Here is a 21,422-nt window from a genome sequence, read left to right on the forward strand (position 1 = left end):
TTCTGGATACCTCCTGAAGGACCTGCCTGAGGCTGCTTAACAGTTAACTTTTTTAATAAGTGAAAAGAATAGACTCTAAAATAACAAAGAGCATAACAAAGGCTGGGTGATGGCTCATGTCTATAATCCCAACACTTTAGGAGGCCAAGGCAGGAGGATCGCTCGAGCCCAGGAGTTCAAGAGCTGCCTGGGCCATACAGTGAGACCTTATCTCCACACACACACAAAAAATTTAAATTAGCCAGGTATGTGGCACACACTTATAGTCCCAGATACTCAGGAGGCTGAGGCAGAAGGATCACTTGAATCTAGGAGTTCAAGGCTGCAGAGTAAGCTACGATGAAGCCACTATACTCTAGCATGGGTGACAGAGGGAGACTCTGTCTCAAAAAAAAAAAAAAATATATATATATATATATATGGTATACATATCATATATATAAGTAAATATATAAACGAGTAACATAATTGCTTATTATTATCTAGTATTATATACTTTACATAAGTACAAGTCCTATGCTTTTATACAACTGGAAGTACAATAGGTTTGTTACACTTGATCTTAGCCAAAAGGCCGAGAAGCAATAGTAGGTTTGTTTACAATAGCATCACTACAAACACCTGAGTGATGTGTTGCCTTACAATGTCACATCACCTACAATGTCACTAGACAATAGGAATTCTTTAGCTCCATTATAATCATATGGGACCACCACCGTATATGTGATCCATCATTGACCAAAATGTTGTTATGCGCTATATGACTGTATATTTTAAGACTATCAAAATCAAAACAGCATGGTACTAGCATAAAAATAGACACACTGACCAATGGAACAGGACAGAAATCCCAGAAACCCACACATTAATAGTCAACTAATTTTTTTTTTTTACAAAGGTGCAAAGAACACACAACGGGAAATGGACACCCTATTTAATAAATGATGATGGAAAAAATGAATATCCACATGCAGAAGAATGAAATTGCATTTTTATCTCATACCATATATAAAAATCAACTCCAAATGGATTAAAGACTTATATATAAGATCTGAAACTATAAAACTAACTAGAAGAAAACACAGAGGATAAGCTCCGTGACATTAGACTAGGCAATGATTTTTTGGATATGACCCCAAAGGCACAGGCAACAAAAGCAAAAATAGACAAGTGGAATGGCATCCACCTAAAAACCTTCTGCAGAGCGAAGGAAACAGGTTAACAAAGTGAAGGGACAACTCACAGAGTAAGAGAAAACATTTACAAACAATGTATCTGATAAAGGATTAATATCCAAAATATGTAAGGAACTCAAACAACTCAATAGCAAGAAAACAAATAACCTGATCAATGAATTGGCCGGGTGTGGTGGCTCACGCCTGTAATCCAAGCACTTTGGGAGGCCGAGGCGGGTGGATCACGAGGTCAGGAGATCAAGACCATCCTGGCTAACACAGTGAAACCCCATCTCTATTAAAAATACAAAAAATTAGCTGGGCATGGTGACATGCACCTGTTCTCCCAGCTAATGGGGAGGCTGAGGCAGGAGAATCGCTTGAATCTGGGAGGTGGAGGATGTAGTGATTCTAGATCATGCCACTGCACTCCAGTCTGGGCGACAGAGTGAGACTCCATCTCAAAAAAAAAAAAAAAAAAGCATGAATGACCTGAACAGACATTTATACAAAGATGTACAAATAGCCAACCAGTTCATGAAAACAATGTTCAACATCACTAATCATCAGAGAAATGCAAATTAAAACCATTATGAGATGATATCACCTCATACCTGTTAGAATGGCTGTTATCAAAATGATGAAAGATAAGTGTTAGTGAGGATGCAGAGAAAGGGAACACCTGTACACTGTTGGTGGGGATGTAAATTAGTACAGCTATTACGAAAAACGGTATGGAGGTTCCTCAAAAAAACTAAAAACATCACTACTATATGATTCAGCAATCCCACTGCTGGGTACACACCCAAAGTACCAAAATCAGTATGTCAGAAGGAGATCTGCACTCCCACGTTCACTGCAACATTACTCTCAATAGCCAAGATGTGAAAACAACCTCAGTGCCCATCAACAGATGAATGGATAAAAAATGTGATATATATATATACACACACACACACACAATGGAATACTATTAGCCTTGTTTAGAAGGAAATCCTGTCATTTGCAACACTGTGGATAAGCCTGGGGGACATTACGTTAAGTGAAATTAAGTGAAATGAGCCAGGCGCAGAAAGACAGAGGACCTCTCTCCCACAGGGCCATAGGGGATCTTTTTTCTCTTCAGCCAGGGTTGGAGACCAAGATAGCCCTTGAGAATCATTATCTGGGCAGCCTTGTTTACCTCCCTTGGGCATTTGAAAACAAAAGACAAACACCACACAATCTTACTTATATGTAGAACCTAAAAGAGTCAAATTCATAGAAGTAGAGTGTAGAATGATGATTACCAGAGGCTGGGAGGAATAGGAGGGAAGGAATGGAGAACTGCTGGTCAAAGGGTAGACAAGAGGAATGTTTTGAGATCTATTGCATAGCAGGGTGACTATAGTCAATAATAGCATATTGCACGTTTAAAAAGAATTAAGAAACTGACTGGTCGCTGTGGCTCCTGCCTGTAATCCTAGCACACTGGGAGGCCTAGGTGAGTGGATTGCCTGAGCTCAGGAGTTCAAGACCTGCCTGGGCAACATGGCGAAACCCCCATCTCTACTAAAAACACAAAAAGCAGATGGGTGTGGTGGTGAGCGCCTGTAATCCCAGTTACTTGGGAGGCTGAGGTGGGAGAATCACTTGAATCTGGAAGACAGAGGTTGCAGTGAGCTCAGATTGAGCCATTGCACTCCAGCCTGGGTGATAGAGCGAGACTCCATCTTAAAAAAAAATAAAAATAATAAAGAAAGTAAATTCTAATTATCTTACCACAAAAAAAGTGAGGTGATGGATATGTTAATTAGCTTGATTTAATCACTCCATGCTGTGTGCATGTATCAAAACATCACATTCTACCCTACAAATGTATACGATTATGATGTCAATTAAAAATAATAAGTTTTTTTAGCCAGGCGAGGTGGCAGGCATCTGTAGTCCCAGCTACTCGGGAGGCTGAGGCAGGAGAATGGCGTAAACCCGGGAGGCGGAGCTTGCAGTGAGCTGAGATCTGGCCACTGCACTCCAGCCTGGGCGACAGAGCGAGACTCTGTCTCAAAAAAAACAATAATAATAATAATAATAAGTTTTTTAAAAACAAGAAGGGAAAAGTACCTAAAGAACAGTAAAAATAAAAATGGCATAAGAAGTCAGAAGAAAAAGAAGTGACTTCCAGCTGGGGTGATCAGAGAAGACACTGAGATCAAATGTTAACATCTGAAATGGGCCTGGATATATACGCGGGATTTGGGCAGTCTAAGAACAAGGTGAACAGATTGCAAGGAAAGAGAAGCAATGCAAGTGAAGGTGGGCACATAAGAAAGCACCCATGATCGTCCAGAAGTTCTGTTGGCCAAGAGAGTACCTCAGAAATAGGAGTAAAGTTGAAATAGAATATTGAGACTAGGGCCAGTTAGGGAGGGCCTGACCATGAGGCTAAGAAGTCTGGATTTTATCGGGTAATTGGGGAGCTGGTAAAGATTTCTGAGCAGAAAAAAGCATCATCAAAGTTGTGCTTTAGAAAGATCAATCTAGCAGTAATTGAAGTAACTGAACATCAATCAAATGCAGATGATATAGCACAGTGAGTATAATGTAAGCCTGCAGGAATTCAGGAATTCATTTATAAAAATGTAATTTATATGCATCTTTTCAGTAACACAGCTCTATAAACTGTCTTGCTCATAGACTAGTACCTAATTATATAAGCATCTAAAAAGGTCATAAGTACTATAAAATGATATCACAAAACCTCTTGCCTCTGCCTGGAAATCCTTCCACCCCCTTTCCCTTCCAGTAAACTCCTTATCCTGTAGACTTCAGTTTAAATGTCACTTCTTCAGAAAGGCCTTTTTTAAATCACTTATCCAAATTGGGTCCCCTTGTTTTTCTCTTTCAAAGGAACTTGTACACTTTCTTCATAACACTTATCACAATTTATAAGCATATATTTTGGTCACTAATTAATTAAAGTCTATTTCCCCCACTAGACTGTGAGGGGAAAGACTATATTTTTGCTCATCATTATATCCTCCGGAGCCTAAAATGATGTAACACATATTAGGCACCTAACAAATATTTGTTCTATGAAGAATGAATGAATGAAGAAGAGAAGAACAGATTTTAGTGTCACCATAGTAATGCCCCTCTTTGCTAGATGCACTTACTATTGACTAAGATACTTTCTTTCAAAGAGAAAATTAAAAGAAATCTTAAACCAGGCATGGTGGCTCATGCCTGTAATCCCAACACTTTGGGAGGCCAAAGCAGGAGGATCACTTGAGCCTGGGCAACATGGTGAGACCTCATCTCTACAAAAAATCAAAAAATTAGCTGGCCATCATGGTGCATGCTTGTGGTCCCAGCTACTTGGGAGGCTGAGGTAGGAGGATCACTTGAGCCTGGGAGGTCAAGGCTGCAGTGAGCCTTGATTGTGCCACTGCACTCCCCCTTGGCAACAGAGGGGGACCTTGTCTAGAAAAAGAAGAGAAGAGAAGGGAGAAGGGAGAAAGGAGAGGGGAGAGGAGAGAGGGGAGAGGGGAGAGGGGAGAGGGGAGAGGGAAGAGGGGAGAGGGGAGAGGGAAGAGAGGAGAGAGGAAGGAAGGAAGGAAGGAAAAAAGGAAGCCAGGAAGTCTTAAATTTCAACTTAAAGCTGAATTCCTATGTGCCAAAATCAGAATAAAAACCTGTACTTACCCAAAGAAAACCTTAAAACAAATATTCAAGTCAAAATATACATTCCTATCTCTCATATTTTTACAGAAATAATTCCTAGTGCAACTACTAAGTGAACTAGAATAAGGAACAGAACCTGGGCACAAGAAAGCATTATAAGTCAGATGTAAAGAAGGCAATTATAGACTTGTAACTCCTTTATTCATGTATATCATGTTAGAATCTCAAAAAGGAACTTCAGCATTCAATGAAAGATTTTTACTTTAACCTGAATCATCACTGGAGTAGGAAAAAACCCTCAAAAAAGATGACTAAGCTTTTTTTAAAAAAAAAAAAAAAAAACAAGTAATTCACTTCCAAACAATAAATAATTGGTTTTCAATCACATGCTGTTTATACCTACGTACTTACTTCATGCCACAAACTTGGCGCAAGGCTTTCTTCATATAATAATAAACACAGACAATTAGCAATGTAATGAACCTCAAGTCACAGAAGTCTAGAGAAGTCCAAAGGAGTTCAACATGAGGCATTTGGGACCTTATCTCAAGTTGCAGCCCTTCACAAAAATTTAACTTAGAAAAACCACTCAATTTGCTAGGACACATGAAGGCCTAACCAACTGCCAATAAGTAGCTAGAGAAGTTGGTTTAAAACTAGAAATGTTGAGCTAACTTGGTACAATGAATTATCCGCAGCAAAAGGAAAAATAATATTTCCATCATTCATTTGTTTGCAGGGGTGTGTTTGTTCAACTATTGCAAATCAGATGCACTACATAAACTTAAAATGAAAAGGAAAAAAGACCAGCATAAATTTGTTCAGAGAGATATAGTCAATTTCACTAGAAGGAAATACATTCCTAAAAATCACTACACTATGCAAAAATGGCACAAACAAGGACTTACGGGGGAAATGGAAATGTAGCTAGGGACACAAAACTCCAAATCTTTGTCAGTCACACACACACACACACACACACACGAAACCTAATAAAAAATCATAGCATTTTTATACATGTTAAATGGTTAGGAAACATAAATATATGGCACCTTACCTTGAAAAAAAGACCTGAAGTTTACTTATAGACATAGACATTTGAAAGACTGTAGCTTTTGAATTAATCATGGGTGCCAGAAAGAAGGTTATCTGAAATCAGAAGGAAAGGTGTGACACCAGATGTGAGTGGGTGTGGCTCAAAACTTGTGGTGAACTGAGGTAGCTGGTAGATATTCCAGGTATGTACATGTGTCCGTTTTGTGTGTTCCTACTGGGCTTGGTTCAACTGTGTGCTGTATTCTGTGTTCACTTGGTGTTTCTTGCTGACAAAATCATGGATAAGGCAAACATGAAATTCATTTATGCTCAAATTGCTTCCTAATATATCAATGGCGTTGCAGTAAATTCACGTTTTCAAAACAAGTGTTAATATAGCACGACTGACTGTGTGGGTATTCAAATTCAAACAGCTAATGCCAACTGGATACTGCAATCATTTCCCATTCCTCAAATGTCTTGAGTTCAATGAAATCACAAGATTTTGAAGAATCACAGACTCTCTAATAGAAAACAGCCACTCTTTCTAAATAGATTGGTATAATTCACATGACCAAACACTAGAAAATGTAGGGGTCCACTTGCCTCTATGAAACTACAATCTTCTTCATAAAATTGCTGCCTTTAAAGTAACAAAATATAAACAGCACTGGTAAATATAGCATTTAATCAAATCTAGTTTTTGCTCAGGAACACAGGATCTTCTCCCGTCATCATGAGCATTATCACTAATATACCTTCTCACACATTCCCAACACCTTCAGCAGCCATATTATGACAACCAAAGCACAAAGCCAACAAAATGGCATAGCCAAATTCACAAACCTTAGCATTTTTTCCTGCCCCTGGTGCTAGTTTCTAGGTTGGTGGCGGTGCATGACAATCATGTAGTAAAAACAGTGTTCACTAACAGACTTCATTTCATCTGGTTTTAATTAAGAAAATTTAACCTCTAGGAGAAATGTCTGAACCGCTATTTTTAGCATTTATCAAGTATTATCTGTTCCACAGGTTAAGCTCTCAGTTTAGTACATCATGCAAAGTAGGAGCTTCCTAAATCTTTGTTGAACAAACATTAGTTGAACTTACTTATTTGTTTTACTATTTTACCCCATAATTTTATTCCCAGAATATTAAATTCCATTTTCAAAAGCAACATAGTCACTACCGGCTAAAATATTATTTTTGGTTGCTTTTAATTACTATAAAATTAGAAAATAATTGCTGCAATAAAAAGTGAAAGAGTCCAGAGGGGATAAAATGAAGAGTCCATAGAATCTCCATTCTCCATCTCAGAGATTATCATTTCCAATGGTTCTGTGTAACATTCTAGAAATTTTCTTTGCATATATACAGCCTAAGTATAAATCATATATTATTGTAAATAAGCTCATACTATACCTATTATCACTAACTTACTCTTTTTCTAAGTATTATAGCCTAACCATTTTTTCATTATCCATATATATATTTACACATCTTTTGTTTTAATGGCTATATAATATTCCAATATAGATAAGCATTCTAAATTATTTAACAAGTCCATATCAATAGTCAAGTAAATTGCTTCCAAATTGTTTCTATTATAAATGATGCTATATGCAATAACCTTTTACATATATCTTTGTACACTGAGATGAATATATTTGTAGAACATACTCTTAGCAGTAGCACTGCAGAGATAAATGTGTATTTATTATTTTGATAAATGTCAGACCGCCCTCAAGAAAGGATCTGAGAGTGCATTTTACCACATGCTATCATTAGATATTTTTGAACTTTTTCATCTTTGTCAGTTTGGTAAATGAAAAATAGCATCTTATTTTAATTTTTACCTTCTTAATTATAAATGAGGTTAAGTATTTTTTCAAAATTTTTTCTGTAAAATATCTGTTCATACTGATTTTTTCTCATCTTTTTCTTGTTCACTTACCACTGATCCCTAAATATTAATGATATCAATCCTTCTTCTGTCAAATATATTGCAATCATTCTCCCCTACTTGGGTATTTGTTTGTTGATTCTTGTCATGGTGATTTTGTCATGTAAAAGTTTTTAGTTTTTTTTTATTATTAAATTTAATTTTATTTTGAATACTTGCTTGATTATTCAGCTAACCATGTCTCTTATTTTCTTTAGTAAACGGTTTCAATAGTAAACATTATATATCCTTGGGTTTACATGTCAGCACTTCATACGAATTCTTTTTTTTTTTTTTAATTATACTTTAAGTTCTAGAGTACATGCGCACAATGTGCAGGTTTGTTACATATGTATACATGTGCCCTGTTGGTGTGCTGCACCCATTAACTCGTCATTTACACTAGGTATATCTCCTAATGCTATTCCTCCCTCCTCCCTCCTCCCCACAATAGGCCCCGGTGTGTGATGTTCCCCTTCCTGTGTCCAAGTGATCTCATTGTTCAATTCCCACCTATGAGTGAGAGCATGCGGTATTTGGTTTTCTGTTCTTGTGATAGTTTACTGAGAATGATGGTTTCCAGCTGCATCCATGTCCCTACAAAGCACACCAACTCATCCTTTTCTATGGCTGCACAGTATTCCACGGTGTATATGTGCCACATTTTCTTAATCCAGTCTGTCACTGATGGACATTTAGGTTGATTCCAAGTCTTTGCTATTGTGAATAGTGCCTCAATAAACATACGTGTGTATGTCTTTATAGGAGCATGACTTATAATCCTTTGGGTATATCCCCAGTAATGGGATGGCTGGGTCAAATGGTATTTCTAGTTCTAGATCCTTGAGGAATCGCCACACTGTTTTCCACAATGGTTGAACTAGTTTACAGTCCCACCAACAGTGTAAAAGTGTTCCTATTTCTCCACATCCTCTCCAGCACCTGTTGTTTCCTGACTTTTTTCATGTGTCTGTTGACTGTATGAATGTCTTCTTTTGAGAAATGTCTGTTCATATCCTTTGTCCACTTTTTGATGGGGTTGTTTTTTTCTTGTAAATTTGATTGAGTTCTTTACAGGTTCTGGATATTAGCCCTTTGTCAGATGAGTAGATTGCAAAAATTTTCTCCCATTCTGTAGGTTGCCTGTTCACTCTGATGGTAGTTTCTTTTGCTGTGCAGAAGCTCTTTAGTTTAATGAGATCCCATTTGTCAATTTTGGCTTTTGTTGCCATTTCTTTTGGTGTTTTAGACATGAAGTCTTTGCCCATGCCTATGTCCTGAATGGTACTACCTAGGTTTTCTTCTAGCGTTTTTACGGTTTTTGTTCTAACATTTAAGTCTCTAATCCATCTTGAATTAATTTTCGTATAAGGAGTAAGGAAAGGATCCAGTTTCAGCTTTCTACTTATGGCTAGCCAATTTTCCCAGCACCATTTATTAAAAAGGGAATCCTTTCCGCATTTCTTGTTTCTCTCAGGTTTGTCAAAGATCAGATGGCTGTAGATGTGTGGTATTATTTCTGAGGGCTCTGTTCTGTTCCATTGGTCTATATCTCTGTTTTGGTACCAGTACCAGCACCATGCTGTTTTGGTTACTGTAGCCTTGTAGCATAGTTCGAAGTCAGGTAGCGTGATGCCTCCAGCTTTGTTCTTTTGGCTTAGAATTGTCTTGGCAATGCAGGGTCATTTTTGGTTCCATATGAACTTTAAATCAGTTTTTTCCAATTCTGTGAAGAAACTCATTGGTAGCTTAATGGGGATGGCATTGAATCTATAAATTACCTTGGGCAGTATGGCCATTTTCACAATATTGATTCTTCCTATCCGAGAGCATGGTATGTTCTTCCATTTGTTTGTGTCCTCTTTGATTTCACTGAGCAGTGGTTTGTAGTTCGCCTTGAAGAGGTCCTTTACATCTCTTGTAAGTTGGATTCCTAGCTATTTTATTCTCTTTGAAGCTATTGTGAATGGGAGTTCATTCATGATTTGGCTCTCTGTTTTTCTGTTACTGGTGTATAAGAATGCTTGTGATTTTTGCACATTGATTTTGTATCCTGAGACTTTGCTGAAGTTGCTTATCAGCTTAAGGAGATTTTGGGCTGAGACAATGGGGTTTTCTAAATATACAATCATGTCATCTGCAAACAGGGACAATTTGACTTCTTCCTTTCCTAACTGAATACCCTTGATTTCTTTCTCTTGCCTGACTGCCCTAGCCAGAACTTCCGACACTATGTTGAATAGGAGTGGTGAGAGAGGGCATCCCTGTCTTGTGCCAGTTTTCAAAGGGAATGCTTCTAGTTTTTGCTCATTCAGTATGATATTGGCTGTGGGTATGTCATAAATAGCTCTTATTATTTTGAGATATGTTCCATCAATACCGAATTTATTGAGAGTTTTTAGCATGAAGGGCCACTGAATTTTGTCAAAGGCCTTTTCTGCATCTATTGAGATAATCATGTGGTTTTTGTCTTTGGTTCTATTTATACACTGGATTACATTTATTGATTTGCGTATGTTGAACCAGCCTTGCATCCCAGGATGAAGCCCACTTGATCATGGTGGATAAGCTTTTTGATGTGCTGCTGTTTTCAGTTTGCCAGAATTTTATTGAGGATTTTTGCATCAATGTTCATCAGGGTTATTGCTCTAAAATTCTCTTTTTTTGTTGTATCTCTGTCAGGTTTTGGTATCAGGATGATGTTGGCCTTATAAAATGAGTTAGGGAGGATTCCCTCTTTTTCTATTGATTAGAATAGTTTCAGAAGGAATGGTACCAATTCCTCCTTGTACCCTCTGGTAAAATTCGGCTGTGAATCCGTCTGGTCCTGGACTTTTTTGGGTTTGTAGGCTATTAATTATTGCCTCAATTTCAGAGCCTGCTATTAGTCTATTCAGCGATTCAACTTCTTCCTGGTTTAGTCTTGGGAGAGTGTAAGTGTCCAGGAAATTACCCATTTCTTCTAGATTTTCTAGTTTATTTGCGTAGAGGTATTTATAGTATTCTCTGATGGTAGTCTGCATTTCTGTGGGGTCGGTGGTGATATCCCCTTTATCATTTTTTATTGCGTCTATTTGACTCTTCTCTCTTTTCTTCTTTATTAGTCTTGCTAGCAGTCTATCAATTTTGTTGATCTTTTCAAAAAACCAGCTCCTGGACTCATTGATTTTTCTGGAGGGTTTTTTGTGTCTCTGTCTCCTTCAGTTCTACTCTGATCTTAGTTATTTCTTGCCTTCCGCTAGCTTTTGAATGTTTGCTCTTGCTTCTCTAGTTCTTTTAATTGTGATGCTAGGGTGTCAATTTTGGATCTTTCCTGCTTTCTCTTGTGGGCATTTAGTGCTATAAATTTCCCTCTACACACTGCTTTAAATGTGTCCCAGAGATTCTGGTATGTTGTATCTTTGTTCTCATTGGTTTCAAAGAACATCTTTATTTCTGCCTTCATTTCGTTATGTACCCAGTAGTCATTCAGGAGCAGGTTGTTCAGTTTCCATGTAGTTGAGCGGTTTTGATTGAGTTTCTTAGTCCTGAGTTCTAGTTTGATTGCACTGTGGTCTGAGAGACAGTTTGTTATAATTTCTGTTCTTTTACATTTGCTAAGGAGTGTTTTACTTCCAACTATGTGGTCAATTTTGGAATAAGAGCAATGTGGTGCTGAGAAGAATGTATATTCTGTTGATTTGGGGTGGAGAGTTCTCTAGATGTCTATTAGGTCCGCTTGGTGCAGAGTTGAGTTCAATTCCTGGATATCCTTGTTGACTTTCTGTCTCGTTGATCTGTCTAATGTTGACAGTGGGGTGTTAAAGTCTCCCATTATTATTGTCTGGGAGTCTAAGTCTCTTTGTAAGTCTCTAAGGACTTGCTTGATGAATCTGGGTGCTCCTGTATTGGGTGCATATATATTTAGGAGAGTTAGCTCTTCCTGATGAATTCATCCCTTTACCATTATGTAATGGCCTTCTTTGTCTCTTTTGATCTTTGATGGTTTAAAGTCTGTTTTATCAGAGACTAAGATGCAACCCCTGCTTTTTTTTTTGTTTTCCATTTGCTTGGTAGATCTTCCTCCATCCCTTTATTTTGAGCCTATGTGTGTCTCTGCATGTGAGATGGGTCTCCTGAATACAGCAGACTGATGGGTCTTGACTCTTTATCCAATTTGCCAGTCTGTGTCTTTTAATTGGAGCATTTAGTCCATTTACATTTAAGGTTAATATTGTTATGTGTGAACTTGATCCTGTCATTATGATATTAGCTGGTTATTTTGCTCGCTAGTTGATGCAGTTTCTTCCTAGCATCAATGGACTTTACATTTTGACATGTTTTTGCAATGGCTGGTACCTCTTGTTCCTTTCCATGTTTAGTGCTTCCTTCAGGAACTCTTGTAAGGCAGGCCTGGTGGTGACAAAATCTCTAAGCATTTGCTTATCTGTAAAGGATTTTATTTCTCCTTCACTTATGAAACTTAGTTTGGCTGGATATGAAATTCTGGGTTGAAAATTCTTTTCTTTAAGAATGTTGAATATTGGCCCCCACTCTCTTCTGGCTTGTAGAGTTTCTGCCAAGAGATCTGCTGTTAGTCTGCTGGGCTTCCCTTTGTGTGTAACCTGACCTTTCTCTCTGGCTGCCCTTAACATTTTTTCCTTCATTTCAACTTTGGTGAATCTGACAATTATGTGTCTTGGAGTTGCTCTTCGCGAGGAGTATCTTTGTGGCATTCTCTGTATTTTCTGAATTTGAATGTTAGGCCTGCCTTACTAGGTTGGGGAAGTTCTCCTGGATGATATCCTGCAGAGTGTTTTCCAACTTGGTTCCATTTTCCCCGTCGATTTCAGGCACACCAATCAGACGTAGATTTGGTCTTTTCACATAATCCCATATTTCTTGGAGGCTTTGTTCATTTCTTTTCACTCTTTTTTCTCTACACTTCTCTTCTCACTTCATTTCATTCATTTGATCTTCAATTGCTGATACTCTTTCTTCCAGATGATGGACTCAGTTACTGAAGCTTGTGCATTTGTCACGTAGTTCTCGTGTTATGGTTTTCATCTCTATCAGTTTTTTAAGGACTTCTCTTCTTTGGTTATTCTAGTTAGCCATTCGTCAAATCTTTTTTCAAGGTTTTTAGTTTCTTTTAGTTCCTCCTTTAGCTCTAAGAAGTTTGATCGACTGAAGCCTTCTTCTCTTGACTTGTCAAAGTCATTCTCCGTCCAGCTTTGTTCCGTTGCTGGCGATGAGCTGCATTCCTTTGGAGGGGGAGATGCGCTCTGATTTTTTGAATTTCCAGCTTTTCTGCACTGCTTTTTCCCCATCTTTGTGGTTTTATCTGCCTTTGGTCTTTGATGATGGTGATGTATTGATGGGGTTTTGGTGTGGGTGTCCTTCCTGTTTGTTAGTTTTCCTTCTAACAATCAGGACCCTCAGCTGTAGGTCTGTTGGAGTTTGCTTGAGGTCCACTCCAGACCTGTTTGCCTGGGTATCAGCAGTGGAGGCTGCAGAAGATAGAATATTGCTGAACAGTGAGTGTTGCTGTCTGATTCTTGCTCTGGAAACTTCGTCTCAAGGGTGTACCCCACCATGTGAGGTGTGAGGTGTCGGTCTGCACCAAATGGGGGATGTCCCACACTTAGGCTACTCAGGGGTCAGGCACCCACTTGAGCAGGCAGTCTGTCCATTCTCAGATCTCAACCTCCATGCTGGGAGATCCACTGCTCTCTTCAAAGCTGTCAGACGGGGGCATTTACCTCTGCCGAGGTTTCTGCTGCTTTTTGTTTAGCTATGACCTATCCCCACAGGAGGAGTCTACAAGGCAGGCCTCCTTGAGCTGTGGTGGACTCCACCCAATTCGAGTTTCCCAGTGGCTTTGTTTAACTACTTAAGCCTCAGCAATGGCCGGCGCCCCTCCTGGAGCCTCGCTGCTGCCTTGCAGTTAGATCTCAGACTGCTGTGCTAGCAATGAGGGAGGCTCTGTGGGCGTGGGACCCTCTGGGCCAGGTGTGGGATATAATCTCCTGGTGTGCTGTTTGCTAAGACCCTTGATAAAGCACAGTATCAGGGTGGCAGTTACCCGATTTCCCAGGTGTTGTGTGTCTCAATTTCCTTTGGCTAGGAAAAGGAATTCCCTTCCCCCTGGCGATGCCTCACCCTGCTTCAGCTCTCGCTGGTCGGGCTGCACCCATGGACCAGTGCCAACTGTCCAACATGACCCAGTGAGATGAACCCGGTACCTCAGTTGAAAATGCAGAAATCACCCATCTTCTGTGTCGCTCACATTGGGAGCTGGAGGCATTACTATTCGGCCATCTTCAAGTTTTTAGCTTTTATGAAGTAAAATAATTAATCTTTTCTTCTATGGTCACTAGGTTGAGAGTTATGCTTAGAAAGGCCTTCTCTGCCCCAAGATTATAAAATTATCTACCCATGTTTTTGCCTTAAAATAATAATAAATAATTGGTAATTTTCACTGAATGCTTACTTCAGGCCAGGCACTGTTCTAAGTACCTCACACACATTATTGTATTTAATCTTTACAACAACCCTAGTAGGTGAGTAGTATAATTACCTCCAAGATACAGACGAAAATTCTATAACTACTTATGAGATTTAAACTCTTCTGAGAATGGATAGCTGGTATGTGGCAGTGCCTAGATTTCAATTCTGACTAGCAAATTCATCAACTACAGGCTATATCTACTGACTCTCTCTCCACAAAGATAAATGGGAGTTCATACGCTTTTATAAACCTCTACCTATTCCCCCTTCCCCCTCTTTATCTGTTATAGAAATCCTTTATTCAATATTAATTTTAGAGCCTTTACATTTTCTTCTGTTTTCATAGTACGCAGTTATTCAGACTTTACTTGGTCTATTTTTAAATAGATTCCATATGCCCTCTCAACCCTTTCCTATCTCTGCTTCTTCATTCCCAAGTTCTTTTTATTTATCACTTAGATGATTAATTTTACTCATGAGGCATTTTTTCAGGGACTAGGTCTTTGAATGTTTGAGAATATTAGTTGTTATCCTTATGTATAAATAAGAGCTTGACCAGGTATTAAATCTGTGGGTCACACTATTCCCTGCCTACACACAGTCCACCAAAATTCAAGAGACACTGTTCAACTGCCTCCTGGCTTTGGCTATTACCATGATGTCAGAAACCAATCTCATTTTCCCCCTTTTGGTGACTTGCTTTTTCTGTCAGGATGCTTGGCAATTCTTTTTTTAATCTTGAAGCAGAACTAACTTGACTGTTACATACTTATTTGATATTGATCATCCTGTTTCAGTTTTTTTAGAACTCTGTATTCTTTGAATCTGCAGATTACTAATCCCTTTAATCTCTAGTGGTCTTTTCCCCATTATACATCTGAAATTATTGTCCATTCATTCTACTCTCTATCAGGCACACCAATAACACATATGTTGGATCTTCTCTGCCTGTATTATCTACATATCGTACAGAATTCCTAGTTGAAAGTCTATGGCATAAGCCTAACCTGAAATAGTTTAGATAAAAAGAATTTATTAGAAAGACAATGTAGTACCTCATAGAACTCTAGGAAATGTATAAAGTGTAACTGAGCCTCAGGGATAACTGGAATCACAGACTTGACCACCACCAGGACAGCTTATCTCAACTAGGGCTATTTTTCTTTTGTCTCTTATTTCTGCTTCAATGTGTTGGCTTGGCTGTCACTATCACAGACAGACCAATTTCTCCCACAAGGCACAGAACATGGCTGCCAACAGCTATAAAGCCTCACATCCTATGACTCTGACTACCAGAGAGGGATTGCCTTGCTTTCCTTAACTCCAATTTCTAAAACTTCTATGTTCCCCTTCAATTTCTTTAAGTGAATACAGATGTATTTTTCTAGAAATTGTTGGCTAAAATAATTTTTAATCTGAAATGTACTTCATTCTGCATGCTTAAGAGTCAAGCAGTTAACTAGCTTTGGTTTGCTAATTTATTAGTTATTCATTTATTTTCATTTGATTCAGTTAACTGCTACATAGCTCATTATCATTTCTTCTTTCTTCCTCTTCACTTCAGTGCAGGTTAGAAATCAAAAGATACTGTCCTGTTGTCTCTCTCTCCTCTCTTTCTCTCTGTCTCCTTTTTGAGATATTGCACTGGATTCCTTGAAGATTTTCCAGGTTTTCCCATGGCGTGTCCCAACACTAAAACCTTACAGGATAGGGTATTCATGGCCCCCACTTTCAGTGAAATCTGCACTCTGTTTACAATCTAAACAGGTGTATAACAGATTTTAGCATCCCCCTTTGATTTCATTATACTATTAGATTCTAGTCCATAGCTAGGAACTGAGCCATTCCTAGTTTCACAGATTTTTTTTTGTTTGCTTGCTTTTCATTCTATTTGTTGATTCTCAATTAGTTTCATAACAGGGAATATGGTTAGCATGGCTTTACTTTTCTGAATATCTTCTATAATTCTTAGAAGTAATAGTTACTATTTAAATTCTACTTTGGAAAACTTAAAATGCATTCACTCATCAAATATCCATGGGATATTAACTATGTGCAAGGCACTTTGGGTGGCACTGAAAATACAGCAATAAAGAAGACAGAAATACTTCCTACCCTCTTGGAGCTTGCATTATAGTGGGGAAAAGAGACTATTACTATTTTTAAAAATCACAAGAATAGCAGATCAATAACTAAGTAAAGGGGTAGCTGTTTAAGCAGAGATTAGAGTCCCCAAGTGTTATGGATTAAATTATTCTAGCTAAAGAATCTCTGAGTTGCTTCTCAGTTCTAGGAGAGGCAAAAATCTCCTTGAAGTTCACTTTATTTTGTGAAGAATCACTTAAGTCACCTCCCATAGTGACAGATTGCAAAAATGAGTAAATACCCTGTATCTGGGTAAGTAGGGCCTTCCTTGGGCATATAACCTAGCAATAACTATCTTTTTTCTTGAGATATAAAGCCCATAGGCCTCTGGGAGTGTTCCTTGGTATTCAAAGTTAGCTGCTGGAGTAAACCTAACATTGCCCTGACCAAAATCTTCTGTCAAGAAGGGATACAAATGGCACCAAAATAATACTCGCTAGGCAGGAGTTGTCTGGGTTGGTGTCCCAAGCTCAATCTAGCCCAGGGGATCATGAGGAAGGGTGACTCTAACCCAGCCTATAACCACGATGACACAAGATTATGCTTTGACAAACAATGACTAAGTGTATGAACGTAAATCTGTACATATATGAATGTAAAATGTACCGTCTGCATCTTGGGCAGGTCATCACAACTAATCAATCCCTCTGGGCTGTGCAGGACCATTCTTCAACAGCAACAGTCTTTATCAGCAACAGCTATATTGTACTTCTCAGATTTCGAGTTCACCCTCCACGTGGTACATGAGACTAACCTTTTGGAGCCCCCAGATCTTACACAATACACAAAGTGAAGGAAAAGTCTTCAAGAGTGAGAACTGAACTTCCTGGTAATAACACTTGGAAAATAATGTCACTAACTTAATAATTACAAGAGATATGACTACATTGGGATTTCCCAGAAAGAATAACACAAGCAGTGACCTGAAGGACACCAATCAGTTAGCCAGGGGAAGTGAGGAATGCATTCCAAAAAGAGGAACCAGGAAGAAACGTGGCAGATTTGAGGAAACTAAAAGGGACCAGTATGGCTGAACTGTGAGGGGGGGCGGGGGAGGCAGAGCTACATTGCTGTCAGTCTAAAATGGTGAGTTAGGCAAGGAGCAATATCTACAGGGCCTCATAAGGTATGTTAAAGATTTGAGGCTCTATCCTACAAGCATGCAAATAAACACTTTTTCAGTAGAAGAGTGGCATAATCAGATTTTTATTTGTAAAATATGACTTTAGAGGCAGGCTGTAAGAGAATCAAGAGTGGAAAGTAGCAGGCAGGCCAGCTGGAAAGCTACCTGAGGAAGATGGATTGCTAACAGGTGGAAGTAGGTATATAGATTTGGTTGTAGGGAATTTAGGAAATTCCCATCAAATGGCTTCCTTCTCTATGAAATAGCAAATAGAAGAGAGAGATGACTTTGGGCATTGATGGACTGAAAACAGAGATGAGTAAATTTAATCCCAAAGACTTATGGAAGAAAGCAGGCACTCTGGCCTTACACAATTCTGCTGAGCCTGCTCTGCTGAGAAGAGTTTGGCCCTTGTGAATCTGGTGTTACTTTATACTGCTAGGTTAAGAATTCTGTATTATTTTGTCAAAATAAATCGAAGGTTCACCCAAGAGATAAAAAGCTATAGAAAGAGAACTTTCCATTTGCTTGCCCTTGTATAGCATGTGGATGTACTCTTCCTAAGTATTACCTTCAAGCAACTTCAGAAGAAAAGACTGAAGGAACTTGGGAAATACTTTTTGCAGTTAACCATAGATGGACCCTAGCTAAACCACAAAAAAGAAGGCCTTATTAAAAGCATTCTTAGCTGATGGACCTTTCACCATTAACCTGTCACTTGGGTCAAAAAACAAAAGATAAATGCTATTCCCCAGGTCTAGCACCACCATCAACATGGAGGAAATGATGAAAGTCCCAGATTACAGGGGAAATTCAACAACCGGTGCCTTTGGGAGAAGAAAGCTGACATTCTGTCCTTATCCCTTCAAAAACATATCCTAAGCAGAAAGAGATCTAGGATCAAAGCTATCTTTAAAGGACTAAAAGGTCTCAGAAGCACTGCTGCCTGCAGGTGTAAAAATAAAGTGACAAAAGTACACTGACAGACCAAATTAGTGATCCCTAAACTTCCTTTTGGTTTGCCCACTACTCTTCCTATTATGACTCTAGAAAGCCCTTGAGAGGGCATCTCCAGGAGTGTCATTTATGAGAAACCGAGTCAACAGAGAGAACACCTAGTAAGATAATTAGTGGATTTTAGAAAAGAGGAAAAAAAACAACAAAGTAGTGAAAGTACAGGAGATGGATTCGCCACCATCTAATCAGCACTACATGGAGAATATAGGTTTTTCACCGTGATTTGCAGTCAAAGGTTAAAAAACTTCACATTTTTAACAAAAATACCAACCCCCACCTCCCTGGAAGTTATAACTCTCTGCTTTTGCTGTAATTGGGGTTTACCCATGGTGTTAATTTCCCATTGGATATAAGCCTATGGCCATCCCTACATTGCAGGCAGCATAAAACTGGGGGAAAAAAAGAAATACCTTCTGCATCAGAAAGCAGAGTTTCACAGCTGGAGTCATAAGCCCTGAGTTCAAATATCAGTTTTGCCATTTACAAGCTCTAAGACCCAAGGCAAGTTATTGAAACTCATTCAGCCTCAGTCATCTTGTCTGTGAAAAGGGATTAGAACCTACCTCACAAGATTATGACAAGGAGAAAAAGAGATATTGTACATAAAGCTCTTAGCACAGTGCCTGGCACAGAAATAAGTACATAGTAAGGGATAGGTACCATTAGATATCATTAACTCTCACCTTCACGTTCATTTGTTCATCTCTGCTGCCTCTGAAGACTTCTTAGGTCTTAGATGCACCTTGTTTACCTAGAACCCAAATAACCTGTCTGCTTCTGCCTATCTCTATTTACAGGACTCCCTCACCCCTCCACCAACAATCCCCTGGGTTAAGTTATTACCCATCCAAACTTACAAACTCTGCCGAACCACCCCTCCTATGTAACCTCCCCGCCGTCCTGGCCTGTTCCGCATGTTGCCATTCATTTCCAGTGTGACAAATCTGAAGTCAAGTCAGATTGTTTCAGCTAGTTTGAAGGCTGCCTAAAAGGCTTTATTTAACCTACAGAAGCCAAAATCATTATTTACATATAAATAACATCATTGGTCAACTGATTAATAACTTTATACTCAGGACCATGCTAGACTCTCCAACTATATTTAATCCTTCCAGATTAAGACTCTAGTTAATTAATATTTTATCCTTCCAAACTATGACTGCATTTACAAGCAAAGAAATTACCTCAAAATGCAGCTTCTAAATAGACTCTCAGTTTCTGCATCTTAATTCAATTCCTTGTTATCTCCAAAACTTGAGAGTTGAGAAATAAAAGCCTCTAGACTACTTTTTTAAAAATCTTAGGCCCACATTGCCTTAAAATTATCAGAATATCTCTTAGTAAACATTCAATAGTAAACATTCAATCTTTTCACTATTTCGTTACTCTCCAGGTATACTTTAAGTCCTTGACTGAATTAAATGAGTCAACAAAAAGAATCTGAAGTATTAGTAACACAAAAATTGGTCTAATGTTTAATGTGTGGTTCATTTAGAGGCAACAACTAAAGATCAGGGTCATTAGTCTTTCCTATGCCCAGATAGCATCTCATAGGATATCTTAACTAAATTCTGCAAATACAGTCAATTGAACCAATATTGCATCTTGTAATAGTCATATATGCTTTTACTACTATAAAGATTACTTTTTTTATTATGTTTCCAATTCGTAATTTATTCTGCTACCCAAGTCTCTTCCATAGCATACTTCTTTAATTTAGTAAATGAAATTTTGCACTTCTAAGAAAGCAGAAAATATTTATATTGCCAAGTGATAGACTGACCTCTAGTGGAAATTTTTTAAATTACTGAGTGAGCTTCTCAGGACTTTAATACAGTTATAACTGCCTAACCTATGACATTGTTAAAATAATGTTTAAGGCTGGGCGTGGTGGCTCATGCCTGTAATCCTAGCACTGTGGAAGTGTTTGAGACAAGCCTGGGCAACATGGTAAAACCCCATCTCTACTGAAAATACTAAAAAATTAGCCGGGGTGGTGGCATGTGCCTGTAGTCCCAGCTACTCGGGAGACTGAGGTGGGAGGACTGCTTGAGCCCAGAAGGTAGAGGTTGCAGTGATCCAAGATCGAGCCACTGCCTTCTAGCCTGGGTGACAGCGTGAGACCCTATGTCAAAATAATAATAATAATAACAATGTTTAAAACATTACTAATAAAATTTAATTCTTAAGTCAATTCAAGCATCGACTAGGGTTAACAGTAGAGACTCTGGTTCACAGCTCACCTCTGTCACTTTCTAGCTATGTAACATTTATCTGGCTCCCCATCTGTAAAATGAAAAAATGAATATTACCTACCACATGGGGTTATCATGAAGATCAAATTAGTCAAAATATGAAATGTATCTAGAACACAGTTAGGTACACAGTTCAGTGCTATAAAAGTATTAGTTTTTACTATTTGTGGCTGCAAGAAATTATGGCTGGAGGCAAATCATAATTTCAAAGGATATAAAGAAAAACAAAAGAGTCTTTACAGGAACACATTTCTTTAGGGATTGGCTATAACAAACCAATATAGCACCAATACAGCTATTCCTCCCATTTCCCGTAATAAATGAGCTATGCCTATATAAACAGAACAACCGGGAAAATCAGAAGCATGTAACTACACCTGGATAACCTTTTGTAGGCAATACTGGGAAGTCTTTTCATTGTCCCAATATGGGCTTGATGAATAACACCAAATTCTATCCTTTAAACCAAAAACAAACTAACAGCTCCAGTCCATGTGAATCTTTCCAGGCTTGAACTCCTTTTACATTTAATATCCACAGCACATACAATTAGCACCTAGCTACACACTAAACTAGTC

At 38.5% G+C, this 21,422-nt stretch overlaps 1 protein-coding gene and 1 non-coding gene across 7 annotated transcripts in view; one reads left to right on the plus strand and one right to left on the minus strand.

Moving 5' to 3' along the window:
• The window catches only part of STK33 (serine/threonine kinase 33), a 248,774-nt gene that overhangs the window by 187,385 nt on the left and 39,967 nt on the right, over positions 1 to 21,422 (minus strand). The gene's annotated exons all lie outside the window — the stretch shown is intronic.
• Positions 2,258 to 2,373, plus strand: LOC116269914. Its single transcript, XR_004177724.1, has one exon.

This window comes from Papio anubis, chromosome 12 (genome assembly GCF_008728515.1).
Source record: "Papio anubis isolate 15944 chromosome 12, Panubis1.0, whole genome shotgun sequence".
In the NCBI taxonomy this organism is placed as follows: Eukaryota; Metazoa; Chordata; class Mammalia; order Primates; family Cercopithecidae; genus Papio; species Papio anubis.